This window comes from Lagopus muta, chromosome 10 (genome assembly GCF_023343835.1).
Source record: "Lagopus muta isolate bLagMut1 chromosome 10, bLagMut1 primary, whole genome shotgun sequence".
Taxonomy (NCBI): Eukaryota; Metazoa; Chordata; class Aves; order Galliformes; family Phasianidae; genus Lagopus; species Lagopus muta.
In genome coordinates this window covers 10,049,280-10,065,484 of record NC_064442.1, presented here as the reverse complement: position 1 = coordinate 10,065,484, position 16,205 = coordinate 10,049,280, and positions in this window count along the sequence as shown.

Sequence of the window (16,205 nt, the reverse complement as noted above, 5' to 3'; positions counted from 1 at the left end):
CCTCCCTCCCTCCTCCTCCTTTTTCCCCTCCTCTCTCTCCCCCCTCCTCTTCAAGTATCGCCCGCGCACCGCTTTCTCGCGAGAGAGAGGTGAATAAAAATGTCCCCCCACCCCCGAACCGCCACCCCAGGGGCTCCGGGGCTTGGAGGCGGCCGTGCTGTGCGCCGGCGGCAGGAGAGCCCCTGGCAGGAGGGCACCTGCGCCCCGACGGACCCCAGCCCGCAGGCGGTGCTGCCCGGAGCCGGGGCTCGGCCGCTGCCCGCTGCCGTCACCCCACCGGTCCCGAGAGAGGGAGGCAGCAGCGGGAGCTCGGTCACGTTAATCTGCCTACAGAGATGAGGGGGACTGCTGCAGCTCTGTCTAAAATAGAGACAAGTCCTAAAGGTACAACCTTATGCATCCAGTTAGCAGCGTTCAGAAAGTAAAACATAGCATCTCTACTTCCCTTATAAGGAAAAACAGCAGCGAGGGGATCTTCACCTTCGAGGATCCTGCATAGCTGACAATGCACTGTCTTTTGCTTAGCATGGCAGGGGTAGGGACCCATTGCTTTGAAAGCCCTGGGGCAAAAGCGGGAAAGAGCAAGAGTCCAAGTTTGGCGCTCGTGCGTCAGTACACTAACAGAGTGGCTCCATTTAAATGACAGAAACAAAAACTAAGTGGAAAATCTTAATGCTATAGATCCGGTGTTGCTTTATTCCACTCATAGAAGCAGTGGCTTTGATAGATTTTATCAGCATTATCATCTATGCCCAGGAGCAGTAGGGCAGTTCTGACACTGCTTTATAGGAAAGCTGAGTTAAGGGCAAGAGAAGCACAGTGAATACTTTTGTGAATCATTGTGCATCTTACAACATTGCATTTCTTGATTCGTAGTCTCCAGCAGTTGTTCTTCAGCAAAATGAAAGATGAACTCCTCAAAGTGGAAGTTGCACTCTCCACCCCTGGCAGAGGCAATTCGCATACAAGGATGACATGGATCAACTGTCAGTGGTGGAAAACAAACACATTCAATGTGGCCCATGCTAGAATCAACACAACCCATACAATCTGAACTGTTAGCACAGAGCCAGGGGAATGATGAGTCTGCACCAAGGGATGCCCATTGGAAATAAAACATTAACAGGATGGAAGGGGTAACAAGAAAACTCCATAAATTAACTTCCAGAATTCCACAAGAGATGTTTTTCTGTTTTCAAAATTGCACTCAGCTCCTAACGCTAATGGGGAGTTGCTAACCATGCTGTGGCCCTGAATTTACTGATGTCAATGAAAGCTCTTCTCCAACTCACAGAACTGTGAATTGGAAGGGACTTTTAAAGGCCCTCCAGTCCAACTCCCCTGTGCTGAACAGGGACAGCCACAGCTCGATCAGCAGACTTCAGCTCAGTACTTACAAAACCAAAAAAACTCAAGCCGTGACCCAGCCCTAATCACTAACATATCTGTAGCTTTCTCAGGGCAAGAGAGCACATCGTACATGCTCCTAATTCTGCACAGACAGCTCCAGAACGACTGCATGCCTCGTCCTTATCAAGGAAAGAAATCCCATCCTGCAGTTTGTGCTTCTGGGGAATCTGTTTGTTTTGTCGCTGGCATGCTCTGCTGAGGCTGACTTAGAAATCTCAACAAACCCACCGCCACCATGGAATGTAAGAAACTGCAATTCTGAATGAAACATCTGGGGGGTGTTGGTTAATAGTCAGAACTCAGTCCCAGGTTAGATTCTCCAATGAGTAGATACCTTTCAGAACTAAGCTCTTCCAACATATAGAGAAAAGACAAAATCAGCAAAAGCAACCATCGTGGACTGAGAATAACTGATATTTATGCATTCAGCTGCTCTTCACTAACTAGTATTTCGGCAGATATAGCTCAGCAACAGCACACCTGCCAAGCCACTGCCAAAGGTAATGCTGAGTGTGCTGCTGGTGCAATGTCTTAGGGAAAAAAGGCCCATGTCAGACTCGCTGGTACGAGGCTGTTTGCAGCTTAAGTATGACGAGGAAATAAAATGATAGATGCTATTTTAAATAAGATGTTTAAATCTCCTTTTATAGTATTATTTGTTTTACATATATATATAGCACACGTGCAATATCCTTCTAAACATTCACAGAAGCATATAAGCTACTACAGGAAGTGCTGTAGCTGCACGTGCTTGGCACTGTAACAACATTCAAAGCATTCTGGCTGATTTTTATCATAAAGGACATTGGCAGTCATTTGATTTTGGCCATTCTGGTCTCACTGATTAACGTGGTAACAGGAAAACACAGGTACAGTATAGACACACGGTGACATAATAGGAGATACTGACAAAAGAAAGAAGTAATGCTGCTCAGAGCATAGCTGTTCAGTGTGTGAACAGGCCCGAGACAGGAACAACCCAAACCCTGCACCACTGTTTTGTAGCCTGTACAGAATATTACTGATTTGTAGTCTGCATCACAGAAATGTGAGGGAGTTCAGTAAATCTCAAATGTTCATTTTGCTGCTACAATCAATATGGATAAATAGGAATTTGACATTTCATGCTTTTTTCCATGTCAGCCTACCACAAAAGGATTTCATAGAGCAGGTATTTTCAAGCCAACCTTATTAAAGTGACAATGTAACACTGTGCAAAGGATTTTGCATTTCTTTAGCAGGAGAAAGTAAAATTCATTTAAAATAGCAGACCAGGCGTTAGGAGCTCTTGTTGCAGTTCAGAAATCTCAGAGGTGCACAACATTGACATGCAGTTCTCTTCCTTCACCTACCTGCATGTACAATGAAATCTGACCATCTACTTCATGAAGACAGAAGGTCAATATCTTCAAACCACACCATTGCAAAAAATAAAATGCTGTTAGATATTTACCAGTTATGTTTATAGAATGTACCTGCAAGCAAGTGTAAGTTATAACAGGAATTTTGGTTTATTATCTATTCTAATGTTGTTTGCAGCATGCTCAGTTACAACAACTTCAATTTTCTAGATGAAGAAAGAAAAAATGTCTACCCTATACACCAGGCTAAGGGGATGATTATCTCATATCTTCGAGGACAGTTAATGATGTATTATTTGGTATCTTGCATGGCTGCAGAAATATGGATTACACTATATGAAGTAATGTTACATGATATGTGGGCTGTCCGTTAATTAATCTAGTGAAATATGCAGCACATCATCAACTTGTGATGTGTCATTTTAAATAATATGTTTATATACTAGAAGTATTTAAATTATTCACAGCTTTAAAATAGTGCCAACCTGGGTTCTTCAACCACTAGAAAAATACACTGTCACAGGCAAAAGATTTACAGCAGCTTCTGCCCTTTGCTGCTAAGCAGAGTTATGAATAAGGGTTATCCACACACTTTCCTACAAGCACTTGAGTATTTTCAAACGTTTTGGACTTTGAAGAACATCCACACAAATGGATTTCTATTCAGCCTCCAAAGTACTTGTACACTCACAAGTTTCATTCAAGAAAACAAAGCAGTCATTCTGATGATCCAGTTGATCACTGGCCCTAATGGCAAAAAGCTGAACGCTTAGATTAACTGGGGTCGAATCCAGAACTGAGAGATGCTGAGAACAAAGCATACAGCATTATGGTTATGTGCCTAGAGGGATTTGACATCACACATAATCAACTGCTTATTCGAAACGCCGATTCTTCCAGCTGATTGTCAGTTACAGTCCCAGAGGATCTGATAGCATTTCTTGGAGGTTGAGGGTGGTATGGATTACGACTAGAGCCCAAAAGCAGGGGAGAATAATCATAGTTATATGAATTATATCAGGGAATGAAGACAGACCATCTTTGTATCCCAGCTGATACCCAACTGCAGTGATCCAAAATATTTACATAGCAACTCCCCCCCACCCCCCTGAACACACACACGCCCTTTAAAACAAATCAGGTGCATGCCTCTAATAAAAGATACATAGCAAGCCACGCCACAGGGCACTGCCTCATGCTTATCAGCATCACAGATAGAAACACTTCATTCCATACAGTGACTGAATTATTCACAGATGTACCTGTTCATCCTGCTATTCTATCTTCATAAAACCAGAGAACTGAAGTTTTTGGTGCCAGTTTTCTGTGTCCAGCAGCAGTGCTGTGAAACACCATCCTTCCCCTTTCCTGCCCTTCAGTGAGCTGGCCCTTTTCATGTCAGGCAAACATTCCTCCCTCTCCTTCTATAGGATGCTTATAAGAATTTACATATTCATTAGACATTTATATTGGTTTGAACATTTGCAAAATATATGTATACATATATGTATATATCTTACTGCGTGGAAGTACTATGGTAGGGTTGGGAATTTATTTCAATTCTATGAATTCTTGTAGTATTTTTTAGATCTGTAAACTTACCCACATGAGGAAAAGTAAGTAATGTCCATTGTACATATTTCTTAATAAAGAAAGCCTTGATTAAGCCAATGCAAACAAATACTGTGGGAAAATTGTGGTGTGCATTTTTTTTTTTTAAGGTACATTACAAGCACAAAGAGTGATTACATCCAGACAAAAGTTGAGACCAATTAACTGGTTCAAATCTAAATTATAAAAAAAAGTGACAAAGTAAATTATCGGCCATTTTTCTTAATGCTTCTTGGTTCGATTAGCTGTGCTAATTAGCTGTGAAATCCATTAATGATAGCTCGGGGGGGGAGAATTTCACTCAAGACTTCTATTTTTACAAAATAAATAAGTAAGAGGTTTACTCTGTTAACTTAGTTCATAATGGAGGAGTAAATCCAATCCCACGTCAGAATGTAAACTCATAATTTGATAGACTGTGTGAGGTGCTGGGATAACATCTCAGTAGTACTATGAGAACTGAAGGAAAGGCACTTCTAGTGCAGACACTGGGGGTCTGTGTACCACTGGAGAAATTCTGGCTTTTTACCTCAGCTGTATCTCAGGTAAGCATAAAGCTACTAATTTCATACAGGTTTGGTACATCTCTCTCCTATTTATGTGTGTGGAACAGTTTTAGTACAGAAATCATCATCTTAAAGAAAAAAATGCATTTGATTTACAAGAGCAAGGCACACTTGGTATAACCCCACCAAAATTTGGAGAATTCAAAGAATGAATGGACTTGCCGCCACAAAGCTCTGAAGGAAATGGATGGCCTTACTCTGCTAAAACACTGGGACTTTAAGTATCAGTGACAAAGAAATCACAGGGAGACCAGAAATGCCCTAATGCACACACATTTTTTTCTCAGTACTGCTTTAAGGAATTTTCGGTACACATTCACAGATATTTTCTTTCTAAAACCGCATTTTAAATCAACCTTCACCTAATAAGAGCGACCCTGTTATACTACAAGTCCTTATACTGAAGACATATGAGATCACATTAACAGCTATTCACGTGCCCTGAAAAAAGGCTAAGTGAACTGGAAGAAAACCTACGATTCCTATTCTGTCTTCCAGGAAGGGGAAGCACAATCTGGTTTTGTAAGACTAGTGCTGAATAGAAATACAACCGAAATACAGAGGAAAAAATATAATTAAAAAAAAATCTTGGCTCAATACAGCGCACACTGACATACATTCAATTCTACACATAGAAATTTTAAATAGCAATTGTTTCTTTGATTTAAATATGTAACAGCCTTAGTGCAAGCAGAAGAAATATACATTCTTGTTCTGTCAGCTATAACTCTGTCAAATTTAATGGGAATTTTGCCAGAGTAACAGTTGCAAGACTACTTCCCTTAATCTTACATTTGTCCCAGGTGACCTTTTAAATCCCACCTGTAAGCACAGAAGTAAAGTGAAAGAAATTTCATGGCTTAGCATGAAATGTCAACTGCTGGGTGATTTTCCAGGCTAAGGCATTGAGAAAACGGATACAACTTTTTATGAGAATTAGTTCATTCCAAGTGGGTGGAAATCAGTAACTAGCCTCTTCTTGTAGATCTCATTTATTCAGAACTCCCTACTGACTCAAACAAAGACAGCTGAATCAGGCCCTACATTCCTTCAGACATTGTGTCAGCAAGGGATTGGGTGTCTCTGCCTCTGTTTTCCATCCCAGTGTTCCTCTAGCTATGAGATGTCTCAGTTGATAGGGAGTTTCCCCATGATGCAGTTGAAATAATAAAATAGGTAATAGGAGACCAGGGATTAGAGTCCGAACCCACCACATGTCATATTTGAGAAATAATGCTATGATAGCATTGCATATGGACTTTGTGCAGAATCAAACACAAATTTATGTTGTGGAGCTCATCTGGTACCAACGTATGAGCAGTGTGTTCAGGCCTAACCCAGCAGATTCCTCAGGCAATTCCTCAGCCTCTCTGGGACAACGTATTGCAGTGTTTGAGGACTCTCATTGTTGTGAATTTTTCCCAGTGCTCAATAGGAGTTTCTATTGTTAAAACTTGTGCCTGTTGTTTCTTATCTTCTCACTGCTCGCCACTCAGAAGAGTCGAGCTCTTTCTCCTCTGAAAACTGCACTGACATCCTCCTTAACCTGCCCCCAGAGGTCACTTCTTTAGCTCCTAACCATCCGTCTCCCAAATGCCAAGAGGGGAAAAAATCACTTCTCTCCACTGCCTGGTTCCTGCTAACACTCCTGTCTGCAGTTGGTCTTCACTGCAAGGGCACACTGCTGACTCACGTATGATAGTGATTAGTCTCCAGCCAGTGAAAAGTTCAGTACAGCTCTGCTCTGCTCTTTCCTTTGTTCAGTAACTTTCCAAAGGCTGACTTCATTTCCTCAGCTTTTCTAGATACCAGTCAACTCAGTGAGACAACCTCATCTGGAGTCTGGGACTTCTTACTGGACATAAAATTATTCTGGGACATTTTTTCCTCCATCCTGTCTGTCTACAGTGCTAAAACTTACTTACCGACACTCAGCGCGGGGGCTGTTTTACCAGGCTCATAAAGCATCAGCAGGCGGCCCTCATTGTCTCAAAATGCCTGTCAGCTGCAAGGTTCTTTATACACCACACTGGATAGAACATAATCCAATTATTAGCACATACTTCCTGAATGTACTGCGTATCAAGCTGCAGTACTGCTACACGGCTACATTCATCCCACAGAAGTCAATATGAAACTTCCTATTACCTTTAAAACTATTTCATCTTGCTACTAGTCCATTCCCATTTATGTACTGGCTCAGCTGCAACAGGCTGATTGTGTTCTAAAACAAGTAGCTACAAAGCATATAAAGCAAATAAATCAGGTTGCATTTCATTTTAAGGAAACATAGGAAACAGTCATTGCAGTTAAGTCAAAACCATATAATTTTTACAATTAACCAAATAAAGTTAAGGAAACCATTTGAGTAGGTAGTTGCAATAGATTCCAAATACTGCAGCTCTAATTGGGAACAAGATGGGACACAGGAGGAAACCTTTGCATGCTTTTGAAACCCCTTTTAGGGTTTCAAAAACCCGTAGGATTAAAATATATGGATAATTTAAAATTCATTTTTTAGAGCTCCTGAACTGTGAATAAATTGTACTTGTGTTTCTAGTATAAATTACTCAGACATAAGTAGAAGAAGAGCTTCTAACAACAAATACATTTAAACCTTATTTTGTTTGTCCTCTGAAAATCAGTATTACTGTGGAGGACAGAGAGGAGTTCAGAAGAGACTGCACTACTGCATTTTTTATTTTTATTTTTTTTAGAGGGACAGGTTTCTGACATTGGAAGTTTTAAATAAAAATGCTGAAAATCATTTCTAGCGATGTGAAATCCTTCCCACACCAACAAAAACACCACATAACTTCAGAAAAACAAGAACAGAAGTCACACAGGCACACGGTCAAGTAGAGGAAATGTCATCTGACACCCATAAGGGAGAGCCAAGGAAAAGTACTTATGGGTGGGAGGCGCTTGGGAAAATGGGGGCCTATATCTATCCATCTATAGATACATGGATACATGGTAAGGCTGACTTTTCCCATTCCAGTTTGTCACTAAAAGGAAGGAAGTCTAATTTTATGGATAAAACGGTGGGTGGTGTAAATAAGGAGATTCAAGCTGCCTTTTCAAGATAAGTTAATCTTCCAGAGACTCCAGTCTGGACGCATATTATGATAAACTATTGGGAAAACAGAGTTTCTCTGCACTGCAGTGAACTGGAGAAGCTTCATTTGGCAGTACAAGCTTAGTCCAAAGCCTGAGATCATTTTTTTCTCCTTCATTTATTTCAGTGGACTTCAGAACATGCCCTTACTGCAATGTTGTGAGTGCGATTCCATCAGTTAAACTTAGATAAAGCAATGGAGTTCCTGACAACAGCATTACATGGATTCTGATGCATTACGGAGAACTGGAAACAATTCCTTTCATACAGTTGGCTATGATGCCTTTCCTCCTTTTCAGAACATGCAGTCATTACCATTATTTGGCTTATAGATGAGGCTTTTTACTTATGTGGCTGAGTTTTTGTCACTAACAGTGAAAGAGCAACAAGTTCTTGCAGTTTTGCTGGCTAAATATTCAGATAATGCATGATGAAAATAAATCTTTGCAACGTTGTGTGAAACAATAAATCAACACTTTTTGAATTTACTCCAACTCATAAAAACCAAGTCTTCAGAATTCACATACATATCATGCTCTAATACACACGTTCAACAGTAACAAATTCAGAGCTTTATGTGTTATAAAAACAACTGCGCTGTTGTATCAGCTCAATGGAACCCTGACATGCATATGTGCTGATGAAAGATCATTCTCCATGGGAGGCTGGCAAAACTTGTTTTTCTAAGGGAATCTCAGCATCTGAAATATTTTCAAGAAAGGACTACAATTGATGAGTGAATCCCATGGCATGAAAAAGATTAGCTCTATCCTTAACCAAGTAACATTCTGCAGAAGACAGCTCTTCTGGCGTATCTGGGCCTATTTCTGTGTTCTCTTAACTCTAACAGAGAAGGAAGAAAACCTAAGTAACATCTTCCACTTGTGTTGAATGCAGGCGGGATTGAGCCCAGGCAGATGCTAGGAACTACAACAACGCATTAATTCAGGAGTAAAAAGCACACTGACCTAAAAGGCATAATCTGTAGGAAGGGGGCATGAACTGTTGGGGGTTGGATGTTTTATAGATGTCCCTTCCAAACTCAAACATTCTGTGAATCTGGTAGCAATTCATTTACTAAATCTAAGTCTGCCCAAAATAAATAGGAACCCGCTTTACCTCAACATCTACCTGACAAGTGGATTCTTAGCCAAGATGAGACCTTCTTGAACTACTAAAAAGATTTGGAGAAGGCGACTGAGCACTAGAACAGGTTACATGGATAGGCTGTGGAGTCTCTTCCCTTGGAGATATTCAAAACCCTGTAAAACTGACTCTGGCTGGTCCTGCTTGAGCAGAGGTTGGACCAGATGACCTCCAGATCTACCACACAAACTCAATCATTCTGTGATCTGACAAGTAGGGTTATAGGGATAATGAATTTCTTCCAACCATTTCTTCTTTGATACTTCTACTATGGCACAGTAGATTTTCTCTCCTTTGGAGACCTGGAGTCTTTGAATCTGAATCCACACTGACCAAGATCCCACTTCCCCCTAAGCACAGAGACACAAAGTTCTACTTAGACTCACATACTAAATTGCAGAGCTCTTAAATGACCTCATTTGCTTTTTGCAGGAGGGTAACTGGGGCATACACATTCCTGAAGTTGAAAGCCTATGGAACTCCTGCATGGATTTGATGCAGAGAGCTGCAGAGAAGAGTAAAATCAACACCAACTATCAAGCCCAAGTGCCCACATTGCAATGTTGGTGACACAGCTGGGACATGCCCCCTTAAACCCCACAGGATTGCCAAGTGTCAGACAGGACACCCCACGTGGCAGTGGATCTCTATGCAGGCCTATGAAGATCCCTAGGCAGAGCCTGATAGCTCTTCTGAGTAAAAAAACCCTCTCCATCAGCTGCCTGCTGTGCGGTTTCTACAGCTAAAGAGATGACTTTGTCACAATACATATCTTACCTGCTTCCACATGTGTACATGTGATTGATTTTGATCTTGTTTGACTGTTGACTCTGCTGTTCAAGAGGAGAGTTGAGAACAAGTTAAACTCTTTGGCTGATGAACTGATCAAAGGGATTGCTCAGACATACAAAATGATAAGTAGAGTCAAAGCCTCCACTGGCTCAGTTCCTGTTTATTAGAACTATCTGTTAATGACCTAAAAGGGAACAACATTGAGAAATATAGGAAATAGTTTCCCCAGCTATTGGTTGTTACAACACGCGTCACTGACAGGCAAAGCATCTCTTGCAAGCACGGAGCAGGAAGACAAAAGTTAATTTTTATGACGGATTTTACTTTTCAGATTTGGTTTCCTTCCAGCTTGGAAGGAAACTGAGATATTTAAGTTTTCCACAAAAGAAAAATCCTGGAGGAAAATTTTAAAAAGAAAGCCAGGTTTGTATCTCCTGTACTGTATCATTTTGAATTTGTCTTTTTTGAAGTTGTAAATGTTACAAGACTGATTTAAAACAAGAAGTTTCACTCACATAGTAGTAAAATGTGTTCGTGCTTGGAATGCTTCTGTTGTTTTTTTTACTAGCTAAGTACGAAGACAAATACAGATTTGTGATGTATTTCAAGATAACTTTATTTTCTACTTGTAAATAACCTTTTCTTTATCGACTCTATGCCCTTCTTGTTTCCCTTTCTTTTCTTCCAAATCATATTCCAAGAAAAGAGTTCCAAACAGATCGTTTGAAAAGAGCAGCTAGCTTCTGAAGAGCAAATTCTCTATGTACATTTTTCTTAATAAATTTCTGAGCAGAAAAAGGAGAAAGGAGTCAAGCATCTTTTGTTCTCCAAGCATACTGTAATAGCAACTCATTTCCAAGCCTTTAAAACATAGACCCTAGAACACAAAGACAAATTTGGCAAAAATGTAACTGCTGCTTAACGAAGCCCATGCTGCATACCTCCGTACTGTTGATTACAAAATCAGTAATATGAGTAAAGAGCCAGGGGGATTATTGAAAAGTAGCAGTTCCCATTCTGATCCTGCACGTTCTCATCTGTTTCCCAGCTAGTGAAGCTGCATCCTACACAAAGTGGCCAATTGGCAAGCTTAAAAGGCAGATCCCAGTCATTCAACAGCCTCTGTATGTCCCACAGCTTGCAGAGGCTCAACTGACACTAGGTGCACAATAAAACTGCCATATCTCACAGAACAAAAATAGAGCTCTACAGATTGATTAGTTTCTGCTGATGTTTCTACATCCTTGGTTGCAGTTTGAGTCACTAACGTTGAAACTAAAGTCCCTTTGAAGCAGTTTTGAAGGCATGTGGAAAAAAATGGCTTAGTACACAGCTTTAAGATTTTTTAATGCATGTTGATTTTAAAGCTGTGGGTGCAGACTGGGTTTTAATAGAGTCAACATAAAAAGAACAGTTTAGTTTAGAGAGTTGCACTGGCAAGTGCCTGGTTTCACTGCAGGAAGAGATAACGAGCAGAGTAATGAGTAGTTAACAGTAGACTTTTTTTTTAATAGATTATTAACATCATCCTTAAATCTATTGTGATTAGGTGTTATATAAAGTATATATGGTATAAGACCACTAGAGGGGAGTAAAGTAATTTAAAAGTGAATATTTCCTCTATTCAGTTTTGCTGTATAAATTGCATTTGCACATGCTAATTAACAGCTATAGTGAAACTAGAGTATTAAAGAATTGCATTTGCTTAACATTCTAAAGCAAAGTTGATTAGATAATTACAGTACTTCTGTACCATTGTCTTCTCTCACTAGGCTGCAGGCTTGACAGGGAACATTCATCATCTGGATGAAGCCAGAACACCAGGGATGGCATCCAGCCAGAACATTTGGCAACAAACATGAATTTCTTTACTTGTATTCAGATTTACAAAAACGTATCATTACATGATGGAAACAGACTTATTTTATCAAGTGTTAAAAAGCTTGCTTGGTAGGTAAGCATATACAAGAGGCAGGAAAACAAGATTCTTTGTTCTCGCATAGATCACTGCTCCAACTCTGCACAACACTGAAATATTTGCCCAAGCAATGAGAACAGAGAGAAAACTATGATTAATTTGGAAGTTGAAGTACTCTGCAACAGAATGCTGGGTGAAATCTCACTGCAGCTGCAAGTAATGTGCTCCTGTATCACTGCCAGGTTACCATCGTCTCCATTGTAACCCATCTACACTGTGGGAGACAAGACTGTGCAGTGAATCTGCACAAAAGAACAAACATTTAAAATAAATTTCAATGGGAAATCTTAGCAACTCCCACAGAACAAAAGGAAACATGAGAACAGAGTTCCAAGAGTAGAAGAATGGCTTTGACAGCATATTTTAAGGATGAATGACTGAAACATATATATGTGTCTGTGTATCTGAATACTACTGGGAAGTATACCCAGCTTGAGATTTTATGGGAAAAGAGGCACTATATGGTAGTAAGTAGATCCCCAAGCTTCAGGGGGAAGTACCAGCTTACCAACTGAAAAGTAAAAAAAGAGATGAGGGCTGCAATGAGATATAAAATTCCAGAGGTGCTAAAGAGACCCTGGAAACACAAGCCATAGTTTTCCTTTGTGGAATATCCAGAGATTTCACTTATTGAACGTCGACTTAATCATAGCAATCTGAGAATGCATCCATAATCACAGATGGGTGTTCTACAAACACTGTAGTAACTCTGCAGAGGAACTGACCAAGAGTTGAACCAGTCTGAAAACTGTCAAGCATGGTTGGGCCAACACTGAGTCCAACATTTTTCCCCATTTACAATTTGTGGTCCTTCAGACTCCTCCTACATAAGCATGCAATAACAGACCTATGTATCTTAAAAGACATCTTATACCAGAAAGATTAATAGAAGCAGTGTTTGTTATCAGTCTCCTCAATTTTCTTTCATTTAACTGTTTTTTAAACATGCAGATAAAAGAAATCCCTATTCCACATCCGTGGTATGCTGCAGAAGTAGTAACGGGCTTAAAGTAAAGAAGAGCAGCTCAGGTAAGACACAAAGAGAGTGGAGAATTAGATTTCAAGCATTAAGAATAATGATACTGAAAAGGATTCGTCTGGGTAGCTGTACAGTCTCCATCACTGGAGTTCTTGCACAACATAATGGACAAACAACCATTAGGACTGACATAAGCAGAGCTGACTGCACTGTGGCAGGAAAAAGAATGGCACGTCTTCTTTAGAAAGCTAAAGGTAGAGAAGATCTGTGGTATTACATAATAGTAATTCATGAATATCACATATGAATCAGATAAGAAAAATAGTATCTGTCACTCTGGTGAAGAAGTTGATGACAAATAAATATTCCCTCACTGGTGGAACAACAGGACAGAGGGGAAAACATTCTTAAAAACAACATGATCTTCAAGCAGAGAAAAAAAGAGTCCATGCAGAGCCAAAGGGAAACAGTAGCTAAGATTAAAATTGATGAAGAAAAAAAAAAAAGAGGCTGAGTGCAAAGGCAAATAAAACAGGCCAATGTAATGACAGACTTTTTTTTTTTTTTTAAAGAAAGGACAAGGGGATAAATTAGACTAGAACAGATCACAAATGAAAGAACTACAAAAGCATAGTAAAGTCATCAAGTATTTAAAAGAAAAGTAACTTAGAGTTAAAGCTCAGTCCTACAATTTAAGAGACCTGTTTTTACATTCCAGGCTTCTGAATTTACTTAAAAAGTACCTCACCTCTCACAGCAGCCTCAGTTCCAGCTCATGACTATTCTTCTGCACAGGAACTTGCTGTGGTGGGAGACAAGGTTTCAAATGTGCACATATGACCACAAAAAACAAAGAATGTGGGAATTCAAGTCTTGTTATTGCTAAACCTATTCTGAAGCATTTTCATTGATAGCTACAGATGTTGCTCAAAGATGCCACTGTAGAGATGAGATAAAACACTGAATATGTATGAGTTACAGACAAATGCAGTTATCCAGCATCCCTGTTATAAATATCACATAAATACTTTTTTCTTGTATTTGATTATGGAGTGAGATCCCACGGCAATGAGAACTGCATAGCTGACAGCTCTAGAGAAAGGCAGTGGTGCAGCAGGTCCCAGCCACCAGGAGGAAAGCAGGGGGCAGTTATTTCAGGAAGCACATTTAACCACGCAAAAGATGAGCAAGATTTATATAAGTGATGGATTCTAATTAGCATCTAAATTGAGTATGAAAAAATGCATCTTGGAAATAGCTATTCATCTGGTATTTTAGTATGAAGTTGAGTGACATATTTACAAACAGGTTATTCTAAGAAAGAATGTACAAACATAGTACAACTGCTAGATAAATCACCTCAAGAAAATACAAAGAACACAAACACAGCAGCACGAACAAAGTACCACTGCACCATGCCACTTTGGGGATGAAAGTATTAAACAGGGCTTGAGGAAAATAGAGCTGAACTGCAACATCACTGGAACAAAACCAGAACTCTGGCTACCATACAATATATGCAGTATTAAAACAAGGAGCCATCTGAATGAAAAAGGCATAACAGCACATGAAGAATTCTTGAACAAAACAGGTAAGTCATTTCAGAGTCATTTTGTGAAAACATGCAGCCAATTTATTTTAAGATATTTGTGGCTATGCATAATTGAGCCAAAAGTAACAAGTGCTACCACATATATTACACAATGGTACATCTCCCAATCCTAAAGCTGTATGCTGTTCAAATTCAGGAGTTGTCACATCCTATGCTAACTTGTCGTTGCTTCTTTTTTCCTATGGATGTCAGGAGAAGGACCAAGCAACGCTGATTCTTAGGCTAAGTATCTCCTTGTTCCTGCAACATTACTCACCAGGGAATGATTGGTGCTGCTGGAGTATGGAGCTTCACTTCAGGCCTCTGGAGTTGATTTTCCTTATGGAAAAATTAAAATTCCATCAGCAGCCTCAAAATGCTCTGGAGATACACAGCAAGTTGAGCAAGGTTTCAACTGATTGTTGTAATCTACATCTGTATTCTCACACATCCATTGATGTTTAGTCCACTCGTGTGGCACAGAGCTAGGATGTGATAAAAATAAAACAGCAACCATCTAGACTTAAACATTACCCTCTTAGTAGCAGTGATTAGAACAATTTTTCTTTCCCCTCCTTCCTCTTTCATCAATCTGCTTAACGTCTTCTACCCGGTCCCACAAGACAGAATGAACACATGTAGGAGAACCTTTCCTTACAACACATTAAGGAGCATCCTGAAGAAACCACCACCTGCTTTCCTCCTGCTGGCTGGGACTTGCTGCACCTTCACCTTTCTCCAGAGCAGTCAGTAACACAGATCTGTTCCCATCACTGTGGGACCTCAGCTCCCAAGAGAAACATGTACAAAATATTAACTGCTCAAACCTTTAGTGCGAGTGGGGTCACCAAGTATTTTGTCCGGCTCCAAAATCACAGAACATGTTTACTTCTGCAGATGCATACTTTCTTCATCCAGCAAACATTTCTGAACTAGCCCAAGGAATAGGTTACTATGATTAATTGACTTAAACACCTGTTCAAGTACCACTTAAACGGGAATAAACATACTTCTTTTTTTGCCTTCTGCTTGTGTGGGGGAAATGTTTGAACAAACCAAAAAAGCCACTCAGTATTGAAAAAAGAACCTCCCCATAGGTTTAAAGGGCAACCAGAAAAAACTTTCACCCTGCACGCAAGGCCACAGTCATTTCCTCAGCTTAGAGATGGGAATTTGGACCTCAAACAACCACAGCTCATGTTTGTGTAGGCACAAGCCATCTCTCGTGGCCTCATTTCGCTCCCACTGACGATGACAAACCCCTCCTTCACCAAAGGGGAAGTGGGGCTGCATTTATGGGCAACATTAAAGGTCACCAAGAAATTTAGAGCTCTCATTTGACCACCTGACCAAGCCTCCAGTCACAAAACAGCCTTGCCGACCAAGAACCATAACGCATTCTGCCATTTCAGGCCAGCTGGCCTGAAATACAAGCAGCACATTTTTGTAAAGGAAGCTAAACACATTTTTCTCCCTAAGATTCCTCCTGGATCTTACACTCTTTTCCTCTTAAAGGAAAAAGTAAACAGAAATCTATCAGTTGAGCACACATGAGTCATGCAGCAGTGTCACTGAGTGACATTGGTCATGTAATGGACTCAATAAAACAGTTTTTCTCCATTTCTTTTAGTCTTAGTATTTTACTCCTTTTAA